General features: G+C 43.7%; 1 long non-coding RNA gene across 1 annotated transcript; it reads left to right on the forward strand.

Annotated features, from left to right (window-relative positions):
- The first annotated feature begins 53 nt into the window (after positions 1-53).
- On the forward strand, positions 54-3,583 carry LOC121014616 (uncharacterized). Its single transcript, XR_005783306.1, has 2 exons — positions 54-235; positions 2,225-3,583. It is a non-coding gene; the product is annotated as an uncharacterized LOC121014616 (long non-coding RNA).
- The last annotated feature ends 14,506 nt before the right edge of the window (positions 3,584-18,089 follow it).

The following is an 18,089-nucleotide window of genomic DNA, read 5'->3' on the forward strand; positions in this document are numbered from 1 at the left end:
CGCGCCGGGATCCGGCGGCGGCGGCGGCGGCTGCGCCGCTCAGGCGGCCGTAGGCCCGGCCGCCGCGCTCACCCGCTCCCTCGTGGCCGCCGCGGCCGCCGCCGCCTCCTCGGTCTCCTCGTCCGCCGCGCTGGGGACTCTGCACCAAGGGACTGCCCTGTCCAGTGTCGAGAACTTTACTGCTAGGATTTCAAATTGTTAATAACGCTATGTTAGCGCGCTTGGGAAAGAGAAGGTAGGAATCCCGGCTCTTTTTTTTTTTTTTTTTTTTCTTTCATCTTGCTGGTTTGGCGTTTGGTACACTTCTCCCGGCGCGGCCCCTCCCGACCTCGCGCCCCCATTTTCGCCGCTTGGGACTCTCAGACAAGACTGAGTTTGGCAGCAGCGGGGACGCGCTTTTTAGCTCTGCGGGTCCCTCTATTTATGCAAAGTCGCCCTATGCTGCAGGCCCCGACCCGGGGTGTGGAGGAAGAGGGTACTGGTGGGGGCACTCCCTTGGCCTAGGCACAAGGGGCTTCCTTGACTTGTGGGAAACGTTTTTCTAAAAAAACCTAAGCCTTTTTGAGGTCTAGAGATTCTCAGGTCCAGGCGTTAAAAATATCAGTAATGTTCAAAAGAATGATACACAAACAGTAAAGGTCCTGAAGAGTACCAGCGAAGCAATAGTTTTTATTTGAGGACACTTGTCTGGTGTACTTTTTCATGAAAAGGAAAAAAAAAAATGATTAACATGTTTACACAAGGAAAAAAAGTCAAAATTATCATTTCTTATTTTAACCTGTGTTTTGTATCATAATAGACATGCGGATTTTTTATTTTGTACTTACTGCGTATTCTTTACAAGGAGTATTGTAAATTTTACTGGCAATTATTATTGTACTATTCTAATGTAAGATTTTTACACTTTTTCAGAAATAAAATGCTTAATTTTCAAAGAAAATCCACCAAAAAGTTGGCTTCAGTCGTCCCCTGCTTAGTTTATTTTCTCTTTTGTTAAGGAAATTTCTATGGGAGTTATGTAGGAACCCAACATAGAATAGGACATTTTATTTTCAAAGAGAATTTAACAAAAGCATCATGCCATGATTTTTCAGTTATACTTCCTAGGTCAAAGCTATTGCAAGAAACCAGAAACTACTTCTAAATGATTACAAGTTGAAGAAGTTACTTTGGTATACATTTTCAAATCTCATTCCATTCCATTTTGAAGAGCATTGAGGCTATTTAAAATTAATGCCACAGTTAACCCTCAGATAATTTTATGGAACTTTAAATTTGTCAGTTTCCCACTTCCTTTGATTTCCACTCGCTTTTGAGCACAATATTGCATATATCTGTAAAAGCTCTGCAACACATTATATTGTAATGAAAGCAACACAAGCAAATAGGTAACTTTTAGTTAAAAATTTTTAGAGATGATCAACACTTAAGTAGCTTTGAAGTCCTGAATATTTACACATATAAAATAAATTGTATTTGAAAGCTCTAGGGTTTAAAGCCACCACTCTCCTGACAGAAGGGATTCCAGGAATTGAATAAAGAAATTTTTATTCTAAAAGGCAAACTTAACATTGAAATTCTAATTTAAATGTGTAACTTAAGGTATGTAAGAGAAATCTTCAATTTTAGGGTAGTACACACTAAGAATAAAAATGAAAATGTATCAGGTGTTTATTGAAGTATTTATACCATTTTCATGATTTAGGCTATCTTTTTTCAAACTTTAAGTGTTTTCAATAACTACTTGTTGCAGGCAATTTCTAGTTCTTTGAAAAAACGTGAGTCTCTAGTTTTGATGACTATAGATGTTATTGTGGGCTCCAAATAAAAGTAAAGCATATGTAATATGTAATTTAAATAATATTAGTGAGTTGCAGAGGAGGTTAAATATGCTTATTAAATTATTTTTCAAAAAATCTGGACAGGTATATACCTGAAGATCTGCACAACTAACCAATCAAGTTAACGAAGACTGACTTATAGGCCAATGTTTTTGCAGTGACATTCACTCTTGATGCCCTGTCCTCTTGTCCCCTTTTAGGGAGGTGAAAAAATGGACTCTCACGGCCTCAAAAATTAAGTTCTGGGTTTTTTCCTATCAAATATTTGGAATAGATTAAATAAGAGTTTAAACATACCCTCATAGTTTACTACTAAGTATATAGATACAAACTGAAATATTGTTAGATCAAAATCTTATATACAAAAGTTACGTTTGCCCTAGCACGGCTAAGAGAGAGGACTTTGGAACCGAGAACGTCCAGATGCCACAGCTGCCCGGGGTGGAGACGAGTTAGCAGGCGGAACCCAGACGGCCCAGGCACCGCTCGCATGCCTCGCAGCCTTCTGTAAGTCACAGATCTGAAACTTAGAGCTGAAAGTCATTATGATGAGAGAGTGAAAGAACGGGGCCATGGGTATTATTATTATTTGCATGATACTTGGATGTCCCGAACAGCGGGGAATCCCAGCTACTCCTTCTCTCTGTTCAAATTCCCCCATCTCTAAAAAGTGCCAGGACGGACTCTACCCCCTCCCCCGCCCCCAGGTTGTCCGCGCTTTTAAGAGAATGGTAACAAGGCACTGTGCAATCCGGCGCTGGCCTCCTTTGGCGTCTGGAGGTGGGGTCCCGCATCACCCAAGCCAGCTAGAGAGACCGCAAGCCTGTGGTGCGCCCCTGAGCCCTAAGAAAAAGTAAGCTCAACCGGCCTGCTCACTGTCGCGTTTTGCCTCATCACCTTCCGGGTTTGGGCTTCCACGGTAGGTGTTGCTGGCCCGGAGACGGACGAGATAGTGGGGAGCGAAGGCGGCGAGCTGGGCAGGGAGTGAGCGGTGGCGGACTACCAGGCGGCCGGGAACGCGGGGCTCGCCCGGTTGGCCGAGTGGACGAGCAGGTGCTGGAACAAAGGCCGCGGGGCTGCCGGGCTACGGAGGCCTTTGATGGGCAAGGACGTCTCCTCCCGGGGCTCCTCATTCGCATGCAAATCCAGCTCTGGTCCTCTTTTCTTTGAAGGCAAACAGAAGGATGTTTGTGTGTTTGTAAGGACGAAGCTTGCTTGAACAAGCCTTCCTCAATAGGCTGGGTCTCGAAAAATAAACCGGTTGGACAAACATTGGCCACCAGCTCTCCTCCTCCCAACTACAAAGTGTGGATTTGCTACAACTCATTAACCCGACGCTTTTCTCCCCTTCGCCTTGTTTCTCTGCTCATCAAACGCCCCCGTAGAGCCTGGAGACAAATGACCGAAGCTCAGTCGGGAGGGAATTGCAGTTAATAGGGAGAGGGATATATTGGGGCTAATGGTTCAGGCAGCTCCCGGAGAAGGACCACACAAAAAGGAGCCTCTCCATTCAGGGCTCTGTTGTGCTGCGGAGATTTACTCTGCAGCTAGATTTATCCAAATGTTATCTATTGCCCGGGTAATGAAGCCCTTATGGATTGAATTGCTCCTTGTACCACACATGATGTCATGACCTTAGATCGTTTCTTGGTTGATTTCTTTTTTTCTCTGTTGGGTAATTATTTTATTTCTTTAAAATAAGAAGCTAGAGCTTCTGCTCAACAACATGTTTCCTCTCCGTCCGCATCCTGTGCATTTATTTAAGAGCCACTTCCTTTCCTCTTAAGAAAAGAAAAAGAAACTGGGGAGGGGAAGGAAAAAATGATGAGAACCTCTCCCATTTTCTCTCACTGAGGCATCTGGATGTTTGCTCAGCTCTCCTTCCTGGTCCCCTACTCAGTGGGCCTTTCCTGCCCAAACTTTCTGCTGGTGGAACTGTATTTGGGGTATATTTACTATCAAAATTCTTACAGTGAATGTAATAAGCATCCATTTGGGAAAAGCTTCAGCCTTTCAGGTTTTATTATTTTTTTTTTGAAAGCCCACCATTCCTTCCTGTACCCTGTCCTCTGAGAGATCTGGGGGAGGTGTTTTTTCTGATGGAAGGTGATTATTTTGATGGACTACCAGCCTGTGTCATTTATTAAAGGCTGTCTGAGGCCAGTGGCTGTGCCTGTTTTGTTTTTCTCTCTCTGGCCCTGGTGGCTCTGATTTCCTTGCTTGACCGAAGACCAAGCTTGGAGCAGCTAACTGTGTTATTATAACTGCTATAGATGAGTAAGGATCAGATCTTAGTACCCAGAGCCAGGAGTTAACGACTCTAGTTTTCGTTTAAAACTTTTCTGCTGGCTACACATTTGCTCACACTTATTTTTATTACTGACTGAGAAAAGTCATGTGGGGACAACTTTAAGTTCATATCTACATCAAACTCAATCCAAATCAGAAATCTGCCCAGCAGTCACTCTGGTCTCTCTGGGATCCTTCAAGGGGATGACCGCAGGACACATTGGCGTGCCAGGGATCCCCTGCCCCCTTTAGAACTGAACCAGACAAGGAATGGCCTGGGAAGCAGAGGATAAGTAAAGTGGGCCCGGCATTGTCAGCATCCATTCCTGTCTCTCCCTGTTTCCTGGTGTTGCAGCTGGGCCACACGCACTCACGCGCACACACGCACTCACGCGCACACACGCACACACACACACATGCACACACACACACACACACATACACACACACACACACACACACACACACACACACACACACACACAGGCATGACCGCTCATTGCCCATCAGCTGCCACTTGCCTCTCTTCTCCCCTATGATTTTGTAATTAGGCATATGCTTTTTGTTGGTAAATGTGTTTGATGTCACGGCCAGTGAAATGTGGACTGTTTATAGGGCCACGAATGTAAATGTGTAAATATGTTTAGTGTAAAATCTGGCCCTTCGACTTTAGCAATAAATACCCTGCCAATTTGGATACGATTACATTTGACAGGAAGATGGAGAATCTGATCATGACCAGCTGCTCATGGCTCTTTGGGACTTGTACTTTCCCAACTGAATTCACTTTTCAGATAATTTCTTTGCATGTCACATCTCTCTAATCACATCTTTCCCTTGACGTGAACAGCTTGGGCTCTTCTTTTTATTGTTGACCGCTCTGGCACGCAGGAAGCTTCCTGGTTTATTCCTCTTGCTTCTTTACTAGGAAAACACTATTCAGTAACAAGTAAACACACATAGAAAATAATGGATTATTATCATCAATCCCCTTTTTGAGTTCTGAGCCTCCAGGTGTGATAAGATGGCTCAGAAGAGAAATGAAATAAAGCCTCTGAGTTTCTGGCCCACACTTATAATTTCCTGCTCTTTATTATCATCATCCTGACTTTATTTTTTTTTTTAATTTTTTTTTCAACGTTTTATTTATTTTTGGGACAGAGAGAGACAGAGCATGAACGGGGGAGGGGCAGAGAGAGAAGGAGACACAGAATCGGAAACAGGCTCCAGGCTCTGAGCCATCAGCCCAGAGCCCGACGCGGGGCTCGAACTCACAGACCGCGAGATCGTGACCTGGCTGAAGTCGGACGCTTAACCGACTGCGCCACCCAGGCGCCCCTCATCCTGACTTTAAAAGCCATTTTGAGCTATTCTCACTTTTAAAAAGTAAACGTTTTAGGAAGTACAATACACATACAGAAAAATGCACAAATCTCAATGACTTTTCACAAGGCAAACATACCCTTGCAACCAGCATCAGATCAAGAAGCAGATATTACCAGTTCCTTAGGAACCGCCCATCTATTCCAGTCATTACCCTCAGCACACATTAGCGTTTAAAAAGGATTTTCATTAATATTTCTCTCAACCACACTGAAATAGTGACAACAAGAATTATTACTGATCTCATTTTACAAATAAGGATATTAAGGTTGAAAAGATATGAAATGACTTGCCCAAGGTCACAGCTACTGGGACTTCAGTATTTAAATCCCATTTTATGCCCTTCACATCACACTGCCACTTTGTGGCCGTCATTTTGATTTATTAAACACCCACTGTGGCAGGGCAATTGCCTTAGAGGTCACTGTGTAGAAGAGCCATTTGTTTTTTATTCACTTTTTGCTTCCTTGCTAGATCCTCCTCCCTCCTTCCTCTACTCAGGAGATACCCCAGCCCCTTCATGTAGATACATTTGCAATCTCTAGTCAAGTTATTTCAGAAATGTCAGCTTCCTCTACCTAGTGCCACATGACAGCACTCTTCCAGTCTTTTGTGCATTAGCAATCTCCCTTAAAATATCACACACACACACACACACACACACCTACCTCACCTTTTCACCTTTGTACTATTTGCCCATTTCCTCTGCTTTTCTCCCTAATTTCTAATGGTTGAAATTCTGCCACACTGACAGAAATTTTGCTAAGCAGGTCTTTAGAACCACACTTAAGGTCATATTGTCTCTAAGTGGAAAAAAAAAATTTGTAAGAGTCAGATCAACTGATTAAACATTTAATGAGAAAGAAAATCACTTTTCTCAGAATGTACCCTCTCCCCTCTGTTCAGACACACTCTTGAAGATTTTTCTGTCTTTGAACAGCTGTGTATGATGTGGGCTAAGCCAGTCCTTTTAGCCCTTGCACAATTAATCCACTGCATTGGAGCCTCCTGAGGGACAATCCCACCTGGAGCTCAGAACTGCGTGGCCAGTGGTTTCCCTAAAATGCTTAGGCGGGGAGGGAATTCCAGACCACCTGCTGGAATCACATCTTTTTCTTGATGCCAAAGCATCCTTGCCAGTTGCCACCAGAAGCATTATTAAACCCTAGCCTCCTTGGGCAGTTGTTGGGGCCAATGCTTTGTCCCTTATGAGAACATCCAAGCTGGAGTCAGTGCAAGGATTGTACCTAACAGTGAGCTGCAGACTGTAAAGGACACTGTCTATAGTGGTCTTTTCAAGGGACAGTGCTTAATGGAAGGTAACATTGATTTTCTAGAGGAGTATTTTTGTAAAACCAGAAACAGTTCTTCTTTTAGATTTTACACTGTAAAAGATAACAAAATCCCATTTCAGGAATAAAAGCAGGCAGTTAATATCAGAAACAGTATTTAGAGAACCTGGAAAGTTCTGACCCTGAATTTGAAATCAGGAGACAGTTTGGGAGATTATTTTTCTGTTATTTTTTGAAACTGACTTGATTTTTCAATGGGGTGTTTCCCTGCATTTAGGATCTTACAGTTAAAGGAGAATCTGTCTAATGTGTTAAGAATGCAAGCTATATATGGAATGTGTCCATAGGCCCAGTGAGTCTGTTGAGCACCAGGGGAGGTTCTGGGCAGGCCCAAGGTGGTGGATCAGAGGCCCTGGGGCCTTGCCTGGCCCTCTCTGTCCCAGAGGGAGCCAGGCACAAATTGAGGGTTCTCTCTTATTTGCAACTACTGACTGATTAATAACAGACTAGTAAAGACAAAGCAGTGGCACATATTAGTTATGGCCGAAAGCAGAAGCCTCTGTATACACTTGTTTCGGAATTCCCATTAATATAAGTAAAAGGCAGAGATTTTCAGCAATAAAAGGACACAACACATTTTCTGAAATGTCAACAATGAAGTATTATTATGAATGAAAAACAACTTGGTTCTCTATTTCTACTTCGTACCATTTTAATGCAAAGCTTCATATATATGAAAATGACCATGATGAGATTTTTTTTTTAATGATTGACTATGAAGTGGGGGGGGGGGGGAACACAAACCAAAAAATTCTCCAAATCCCACAACAGAATAAATAAGACTAGTTTGAAACTAAATGTTAGATCAATTTTTACACTCATTTGTAGTTTTGGGGAGCTTGGGGATAAGTTGTGAGACTACAATAAGACCATTTATGGGAACATATTTTGGAGAACATAAAACCTATACAATTGTATAGAATGATGATTCCTCTAAGGCTTCTTTCCGACCTCCTTATTCTTCCCGGAAATAAAAAGTAAGACTTCTAAACTTTGGAGGAGACCCAAATTCTTAAATTAGTTAAGAGAAATCTTTGGCTATCTGTAAAAACTCCTCTTTCTTCAAAATCCCCTCTCTATGTATGAAATCAATTGTTACCTAAGCCTTTCTGGAAATAATGAGAAGAGATGGCCTTGTGTTTTCTCTTCGGCCAGTTGTGTATTTGTAGAGATGACTGTCTCCTCCCTTCTAAAATAAACAAACCAGTAGTGCTTTAAATCCACTCTTGTAGTCTCTCGCTCTATTTCTTTTCTCTAGTTGCGTATCTACTGATCATCTCTTTAACCTCTAAGCCTTGGTAAAGTGGGATTAGTCTGCAGTATTTATTGAGCACCTGCTTCATTGCAAATCCCTTTATTCCCACGTTAAATGAAAGAACTCCTGCCACCACGTTGCGTCCAGTAACATAAGCATACGCTCGTGGAGCAAGAGGAGCAAGCCAGTGCAGCAGGAAAACAGCAAGGTGGAGGGAAGAGTAGGAAGATAATTTTCTTTCAGTTTTTTCACTTACCGTAACTCTTTCAAACTTGGTAGTCTGTAAACGAAACAGAGGTTGTCTGGTTATTGACAGTATCTTTCTAGTTTGGCAGTTTACTCACAAAACACCTAAAGCACATTAAGTGTCCATGTGGTTTGGAGTGCCAAACTCCTCCGTGCAGATAAATATAAATTTGAGTTTCCTCCCAAGTTTTTAAGGCTTTTTACTAATAGATCACCTAGTAGTGGTATCCTCAGCCACTATTTCTTCTCTGTGAAGAGAAGAAGAAGTTAAAGGGAGGAGGCGCACATCACAAAATGCTCATAGTCCTGTGAACTGAGACTGTGACCTACATGGAATGAGTTTATGTTCACATGGGTTTGTGAAGAGTTAAATAGAATCACAGTGAAAAACCCTCGGACCCTTTTTTTTTCACATGCTTAACCATTTTATTACAAATCAAAGAAAATTAAAAAAAATAAAACAGTCTATTTTTCTTGTATTCTTTTACAAACTTTAAAATAAATATTTTTCCACTTGCAGAAATTGTAGACACATCAATATGCAAACCCAGAGACTCCAGATTCCGCACCACTGGGGGTGCCTAGGCACCCCAGAGTTTTTCCGTAGTCAGCTCAAGCATTAACCTCACCTTTCAGTTGTCATCACCAAGGAACTGGGAGGGCAAGTCACCAAGTTTGGGTTTTGTTTTCTTCTTCAAAAGTAACCAGGGGTAGAGAGGATAAAAATAAAATGCTGAGGCACTCTGTGTTCTGTTTTCCTATGTCAGGAATTTAAGATTTCTTAGCTTTCCTCCTCTTCCCCTCCATCTCCCTCCCCTCCCCCAATACATAGCAGGGCTCCAGCAAGCCATCCCCCACACTTCTTTAGGATTATCTGGGAAGGGATCCCTTATTTTAGGGAGTTGGTGGGTGCGAGTTGTTATTGTAACTCTATTCTGTAACTAAAGCTCTGGCATGTAATAAATCTCTCCCCAAAGACTTTTGGATCTTTGATTTGAAAAATCGGATTCCTTTTGTGGAAACAGTTGACAGGAACCTAAAAGGATTAGTTGCATACCACATAGGATAATTTTTACTGGCAACATTTTGAAACGATTTGGTCGCTTTCAGACTTTAAACAATGTCCAGAAAAACGATCTAACGAGACTTGTATTGTTTTCCTTTGCCTGTGAATCCGTTTGCTGCTTGTGCCAACGTCTCGATAAGGTTTTGACAGGGTTTTGCTCCCGAGCAGTGCACCGAATTAATTTTTGATCGGTCTTTCTACTTGGTGTGTTACCTCCTTGGGCCAGGGGCGCGGCAGTGTTTTCCCAACGTCAGTCGTTGAAATGAAGCCGGGGCCGGTGGCTCGTCTCCCGGTGGCGCCGCGTCTGGGAGGGGGCACCGAGACCCGTCGTCGATCGCACAGGGCCGCGCCTCCGTCGAGCCACGGCCAGGCCCGCGGTCGCCGACAGCTCAGGCACCCGGACGTAGCGGCAGTCGCTGAGGCAGCGCGCACTCCCCAAACCTTCACCGTCTAACAGTCCCGGGGCCCTCTGTCCACTAGGATGCGATGCTGAAATCCAGAGGGCGAGAAGGGAGAGAATTTTGCTTCTCCTTCCTCCCTAGCCCACCCCCCCCCCGCGCCCCCGCCCCGCCAAAGCCCCAGACAAAAACCAAGAGAGGCCTGCTTTCCCCTAGCAGACAGCCTCTGTGCTGCTGCGCGCGGACCGCGGCTGACAGCGCTCCCCGCCTCCCCGGCCCTCTCCACTGTTTATTTTGTTGTCAGCGGACTTATCAAGATGTTAGTTTGGTGGAGGTTCTGACCTGCCCGGGCGCTGTGGCTGCTCGGCCCGGGCTTTCCCCTCTGTTTTTACACCTGCACAAACTCCACCGCACTCCCCTGCCTGATTTATAGCCCAATTAAAGGTTCAGTGTTCTTGAAGCCACCCGCACTGCTCCCTTCCCGGCCTCCCGCCGTCCGCGCGAGCGCAGGAATGCGCGGGGCCGGGGGGCCGGTCCGTGCCCGGCGTCCCGGGCGCGCGCGGCCGCGCCCAGGACCCCGAGGGCGGCGGCGCGGGTGAGGGGCCTGCTTCCGGAGAACCGCAAGGAAACCTCGGACGCACACCGCCCGGCGCCCGGCAGCCGCGCACAGTGAAGCCTCGTCCCCAAAGTTACTTCCTTCTTGGGGTGCCGGCTTCATCGGGATGAGGCGTTTCTCACACGACACGCATGGCCGGTGGCGGGAGGGCGCGGGAGCGGCCACGTGGCGCGGCCGGACGCAGAGGCCCCGCGCGGAGCTTCCAGTCGCTACCCTCTCGTGTCCCGCAGCTGCGCCACGCAGGCCGCGCCTCCGCACGGTTTTCCCGGCGAGGAAGGGGTGGCCGCGGGACCCGGTGGGGCCGAGAGGCGCCGTCCTGAGGCGGGAGGCTGTGCGCCGCTCGTCCGCAGTCCTTCCTCCGGGTCTTGCGCGGCGGAGGCTGGAAGGCCGCGGCTCTGACGCGCTCCTAAGGGAAGCGGTGGTGCCCGCTGCGGGGCTCCGGCGGGCGGTGGGCGGGAAGCGCGGGGTCAATGACCGCCCGGCCCGCGGATCCGGCCAGAGCCGAGCCTCCGCGAGGGCGGGCGGGCTCCGGCTCCAACCTCCTTTTTTGCGCTCTTTTCTTTCCGGAGAGAATAAGCGACGACCCAGCCGAGATTGGCAGCATTGAGCATCTTCCTAACCCAACTCTGTCTTCCTTCCATTTATCAATCCACCTTTCTAATTAGACTAATTAGGAGCGCTCTGGAGTGTCGCTAGGCCCGGGGACTGAAACGCTTAGAGGCTGTGAAAAGAACCCTGAATGGCCACGCTGGGGGCCGGGCGGGAGCCTTTGCTACCCATTCAGCACAGAGTAACAGTGGCTACATTTATCCCTGGCCATTGAAAAGAGGCTCGATTAAAACGTTTGGGAACTAATGCCACCCTGCATCCCTTCTCTAATTAGAGAAGCCCGGGGTGATGGCGACGACGCCCGGGACCCCGCAGACTCAAGTCCTGCACGCCACTGCTTTCCGCCCTTTCAGCGCAGCCGATTTCCTTCCCGGAGACAAAAGTCCACCACGTCCCCACCTGTTGCCCGGCCCTGCTTTCCCACCCGTCCCTAGCCCTTTCGCCCGCGTCCCACGCCGAAGGCTCAGCCAACTGCGTTAGAATGCGCAGCACAGCAGAGAAGTTGGGGGCAGCCAAGTGGAAAGAGGCTCCTAGTTCCCTCTTCCCGGCTTGGAAAGCACCCCTGTGCTTTCGGTAAGCTCCATATATTTCTCCCCATCTGTCTCTCCTTATTTCTCACATTGCCTATGAATAGCTTGGTCTTATGTCTCCCCACCCAGTTTTTAAACAAGAAATTTCCAAGTCGAGCATCTGGGAATGGGGGTGTCAGCTGCCCTCCTGATCCACTGTCTTGATCTGACACTTCGCTGTAACAGTTCTTTACTTGCATGAATAATTTGTCACCGGTCCTTTTCTAAAGAAATATGTATTGAGCACCTACTACGTGCCTAGACAGATTCTTCCCCTACTTTTCAGCCTTCTTTCTGCCCTCTTTGCCCATCTCCAAATATTCTTTAAGAAGCTAAACCTGACTTGGCTCAACTCTTTAAGCAAGCAGTTGATTCTATCCCTATGGTTTATATGGAAATTCTTTTCTTTATTTTTTTTTTCATGGATTCAAGCACAAGAAATTAGGGAAACAAGAGAAATGAGAAATAGAAGGTATGTTGCAACTACAGGTTGTGTGTATGTGTGTGAGGTTGTTTGTACATTTTGTTAGACGGTAAAAAATGTGATATTTAACAAAAAATTTGAGACACATTCTGCCCTAGAATAAAGGTGACCAAAATGGTTAGATTTCCTCACTCCCTTCCTTCCTCCCTCTCTCTCTTTCTCCTCCTTCCTTTCTTCCTTCCTTCTTTTCTTCCCTTGGTCCCTCCCTTCCTTCCTCACTTTCTCACTTTCTCTTTCTTTTGCTCCCTAATCCTCCTTTTTGGAAAAGAGCCAGATGTACAAAGAAATATCAGGTCACTGTTCTTGATCTTGTTAATTTAGAAAATGGAACCTCAGCTAAAGATGCTATTAACTAAATGCCAGCCCACAGCATGCAAAATTCCTTGGATCCAAACTTCAAAAAGAGGAATGAAAGATGTCATGTGAGTGAAAGGAATCATGGAATTTTTAAAGGCCTAAACGGATCTTAATAGAGTTTTATTGCTTCCACACCCCACTTCACAATATTTTAATTTAACAGTTACAATATGCATGACTTAGCAACATAAATCTAACTAGTTAAGAAGCTGGGAGAGGCAGAAAAGAAGAAAGAGATGAGAAGCATGGCTCCCTTGCATTGAGGAAAATTATAATTTGCAAAATTAAAAAAATTTTGGAGTCTTTGAAATGAAAAACCAAAATCTATTCTGTGATTTTTATCATCAAGCCTCTTATTCTTTCATTTCAGTTGCTAATTTATGTTTTAATTAAAGAATTCTGTAGTAAAGTGCTCAAGTCCTAAGCATTCAACTTGGTGAAGTTTGTGTGTGTACACACGTGATTGCGTGCACACACACACACACACACACCTGTGTAACCACTACTTAGATCAAGTTGCAGAACACTTTCACCATCCCAGAAAACTTCTCCATGCTTGCTTCCAGTCAATACTACCCTCCCCCCACCCACCATGCTCATTCCTATCACCATAGGTTAGTTTTATTTATTTATTTTTATTTATTTTATTTTTTTAAATTTTTTCTTTTTTTTATAATTTTTTTTAATGTTTATTTATTTTTGACACAGAGGGAGACAGAGCACGAGTGGAGGAGGGGCATACAGAGAGGGAGACGCAGAATCTGAAACAGGCTCTGGGCTCCGGGCTCTGAGCTGTCAGCACAGAGCCCGATGTGGGGCTCGAACCCACAAACTGTGAGCTCATGACCTGAGTTGAAGTCGGACGCCCAACTGACTGAGCCACCCAGGTGCCCCTTAATTTTTTCAATATATGAAACTTATTGTCAAATTGGTTTCCATACAACACCCAGTGCTCATCCCAAAAGGTGACCATAGGTTAGTTTTAAATGTTCTCAAACTTATCAGTGGAGTCACACAGTGTATAGTGGTCTTTTGTTTGGCTTCTCTTACGCATCAGCAAGTTTTTGAGGTTCATCTGTTCAAACTTTTATTTATAAGACAATATAAATGGTAAGTCAAATTGCATAGGTCAGGAAGCGTGGGCAGACTAGAAAGTTTTACCCTACTCTGAAATTAAAACCAAACAAAATTAAATTAAAAACAAACACTCTTTCTTCCCCAAAACTCCCAACCGCCACCAAAACACATCATTATCAACCAGGAGAGGTAATTTTACGATTACAAGGAAGTAAATAAATATGATGAAGTGTTTTAACTGGAGTAACGTTCAGATACGTAATTTTCAGTGTGCAGTTGTGGGTACGTGTAAGGGAGCAGAAGCCATGTGCTGCTTTTGTGATTGGATTCTATTTCCTACTTGCTGTTTTAGCCCCTAATACTAGTAGTAAGTACTTTGGGCCTCTTCACAAAGAATGGCGTGAACTTGAGGGGAAAAGTGAATTACATCTAGTTTGTTCTACCTTAGACAGGCAAGTACTTAATGAAACAGCCTGTCAAGTGCACTTTGAATTCTGTTTGAAGTAAAGTGTTCATTTTGCAACTAACTTAGCAGTCTATACTCTTTTTTTTTTTTATGGATCATTATATAGGCCAGTTAACGTTGACCAGCGAAAAGCTGTTCTCTGGAAATGAAGGAAGCACAGCAAACCTGCAGAATTCTGGTTGTCTTGCTCTCTCCCAGCATCCCCAGCAATCCAGCCACAAAGCCAGCTCTCTCATGAATTCAACCAGAGGCAACCAGTGCTCTCCTCCCCCAGTAAAAGCAAGACAGTGCAGCTAGTAGGATTTTTTTCCCAGGAAAGACAGCATTTTTAGGTGTGGGTATGTTTGTGCCATGGGAGAAATTACGAGACCAAGTGCAAGTGACTGAAGTGAGGTTTCGATTGCTTATTACTGGACACAGGTAAATTTGAAGTAGAGAAAACATATTTTTATGATCTTAAATCTAAAAATTAATATAAATATAAAATGAATCTAGAAGTTCATACTCAGGAAGCCATTTTGAAGACAAAGTTATCCCTCCTGAATTATGATAGTACCAGTCATATAAACTGGACCAGTAATTTCTGAAAATGAGAAAGAGAACTCCTGGGGCGCCTGGGTGGCTCAGTCGGTTGAACCTTCGACTTCAGCTCAGGTCACGATCTCACAGTCTGTGGGTTCGAGCCCGGCATCGGGCTCTGTGCTGACAGCTCAGAGTCTGGAGCCTGCTTTGGATTTTGTCTCCCTCTCTCTGCCCCTCCCCCACTCACGTTCTGTCTCTCTCTGTCTCTCATAAATACTAATTTTTTTTTAATAAAAAACTAAAGGGAACTACACACTTAAAGTAAAAAATAGCAGTAATATCAATTGCTGGTGAAGATGCAGAGAAATTGGATCTCTCATACGTTACTGGTATGAATATACCATGGTACAGTTACTCTGGAAAATAGTCTATCAGTTACTTACAAACTAAATATGTATGTACTATACAGCCTAGCGCACATACTCTAGGGCATTATCCCAGAGAAATGAAAGTTCATGTTCACAGAAAAATCTTTAAAAATGTCCATAGCAGCTTTATTTGTTATACAAAAAAATAAATAAAGACAATCTACATTTCCTTCAATGGGTGAATATCTCTGGGATGTTCATACAATGGAAGAATACTCAGCATCAGAGAGGAATAAAATGTTAATGCATGCAACAAACTGGATTTCAAAGGCATTATGCTTAGTGAAAAAGCCAATGTAAAAAGGTTACTGTATGATATGATTTGTATAACATTATTGAAATGACAAAACGGTAGAGAGGGAAACAGATTGGTGGTTGCCTACAACAGGGAAATTAGGGAAGGGTCCATATATAAAAGGGTGGCAAGAGGGGGTTCTTTTTGTAGTGATGGAAGAGTTCCGTACTCTGATTATTGTGGTTACATGAATCTGTACATGGGATAAAATTGCATAGAACTACACACACACGAACATCATAAAGTCTTCTTATATAACCTACTTAACAGTGTTACACAGCATCACTTTCCTGGTTTTAATAGTGTACTGCAATTACATAAAATATTGCCATTGGAGAAAGCTGAGCAAAGAGAATATGGAACTTCACGTGCTATTTTCGCAAATTCTTGTGAGTCTATTACTTTTTTTTTAATACAAATTTGAAAAAATCAGTACAAAATAAGCAATCAGTCAGTATTTCATTAATAAAACTCTCTGGGTGTGGCAAGAGCTTTCATTGCTCGATTTCTCATAATTAATTATGGCAATGAATTTGGCCCTGTCCTTCCAACAGGTATTTTACATGTGATGTTTAAAAGACTGATCATTTTAAAATTGTATTTTCTATTGATAGGCCCAATGCTGAAAACTTTTTGGAACAGAAAAGTTCTTGCCTGATGGGCACCTAGGTGGCTCAGTTAGTTGAATGTCTGACTCTTGATTTTGGCTTAGGTCATGATCCCAGGGTTGTGGGATCGAGCCCCACAAATGGCTCCACAGTGAGTGTGTGGAGCCTGCTTAAGATTCTTTCTCTTTCTCTCTCTCCCCCTCTCCCCCTCTCCCCCACTTGTGTGCTCTCTCTCTCTCTCTCTGAAATAATTTTTTAAAAAATTGCCCATTTGTTAGGCAGACTTCATTCTTTGAGGGTGGATTTGATTTTTTCAATTAGCCAAATGTCACTGACAGTCAAATACGGTGAATAAAACAGATGACCAAGTTGGGTCAGATATATTTTTTTGGCAAAACAACAAAATGTCCCTGAAGATTTACCATCTTGAATAAACTAGTTACAAAAGGAGATTTCTCAAAAGATTCTTGGGAATGATAGCATCATTGGTATTGATACAGCCTCCCAGAGTGATTGCTTAGAGGGAAACACTCATTTGCATACATGAGTTCTCTTGAAGGTTTATTTTATTTTATTTTTAATTTTTTTTTAACATTTATGTATTTTTGAGACAGAGAGAGACAGAGCATGAATGGGGGAGGGTCAGAGAGAGAGGGAGACACAGAATCCGAAACAGGCTCCAGGCTCTGAGCGGTCAGCACAGAGCCCGACGCGGGGCTTGAACTCACGGACTGCGAGATCATGACCTGAGCTGAAGTCGGATGCTTAACCCACTGGGCCACCCAGGTGCCCCTCTCTTGAAGGTTTAAAAAAATTGGCTTATTTCTAGAGTCAGGCTTTAAGGATAGTTCTTGGAAATGTGTGCCTTATTTTGGAAATAGTATGTTAAACAAAGTATTGAGTGTTTAAAGAGTAGCACTTATTAATGTCTTTCTAAGCCAAGCAGGACACATTACCTTACCTGTTTTGTAATTTTGAGCTATTGCAAGTGAGATATTTGTTAACTCTAGACATGGTTGCAATTCTCTTACTCCCCCTACCAAAGCATAAGGGGGACTCAACCAATTCTGTTGGTAGTTCAGTTGTTAAAAGTCCCCATTGACAATGAGTGTGTTCAGCAGTCGCATAATTAACAGCACAGTCTTAATGCAGATCCTGGCCAGGAGGTCTGGCCTGCCTATCTCTAAGTGGACCATGACATAAAAGCAATCTAAATTCCTACTGTAAGCAGACCAAATCATGAGTGATTGGGTTTCAGACAAGCTTTGAGTTCTGATGCCAATGTTTTAACCATGGTACTTGTTCTTATTCTTGAATGCTTTACTGCTTTATTATTTTATTTCCACTAGGAATTGTGGAGTTCTAAATATTATTAGTGGTTTACCACTTTTACACACATGTATCCTATTATTTTTGGAGATCTGTATGTGGAGAGAGAGACTGGCTTCTTTTACTCACCCATTCATCTACCTGCTCACATAGATGGGCCTCTCGCTTTTTAAATAAGCCAGAAGGGACCACACAGAATCGAAGAGAGCTGAGCAGAGGAACCAGATCATGGGTGTCTGATAAAAATCTGGGTGTATCATAAAAAAAGTCTCTAGTAATTAATATTAATTTTTTGTTCACTTTTTGATTTGCCTGCAGTTTATCTTAAAGCAACTTAAAACATGTTGCTTTGCTCAATTTGTTTTTTTTATATTAAATATAATTTATTGTCAAATTGGTTTCCATACAACACCCAGTGCTCATCCCAACAGGTGCCCTCCTCAATACCCATCACCCCCCCTCCCCCCTCCCCTCCCTCCCACCCCTCATCAACCCTCAGTTTGTTCTCAGTATTTAAGAGTCTCTTATGGTTTGCCTCCCTCTCTCTCTGTAACTTTTTCCCCCCTTCCCCTCCCCCATGATCTTCTGTTAAGTTTCTCCGGATCCACATATGAGTGAAAACATATGGTATCTGTCTTTCTCTGCGTGACTTATTTCACTTAGCATAACACCCTCCAGTTCCATCCATGTTGCTACAAATGGCCTGATTTCATTCTTTCTCATTGGCAAGTAGTATTCCATTGTATATATAAACCCAAACTTCTTTACCCATTCATCAATTGAAGGACATTTAGGCTCTTTCCATAATTTGGCTATTGTTGAAAGTGCTGCTATAAACATGGGGGTATGCTTTTGCTCAGTTTGAACAGAAGTTCGTTTTTTTAAGTTTATTTATTTTG

This window comes from Herpailurus yagouaroundi, unplaced genomic scaffold (genome assembly GCF_014898765.1).
Source record: "Herpailurus yagouaroundi ecotype Mexico unplaced genomic scaffold, PumYag 29, whole genome shotgun sequence".
Lineage (NCBI taxonomy): Eukaryota > Metazoa > Chordata > Mammalia > Carnivora > Felidae > Herpailurus > Herpailurus yagouaroundi.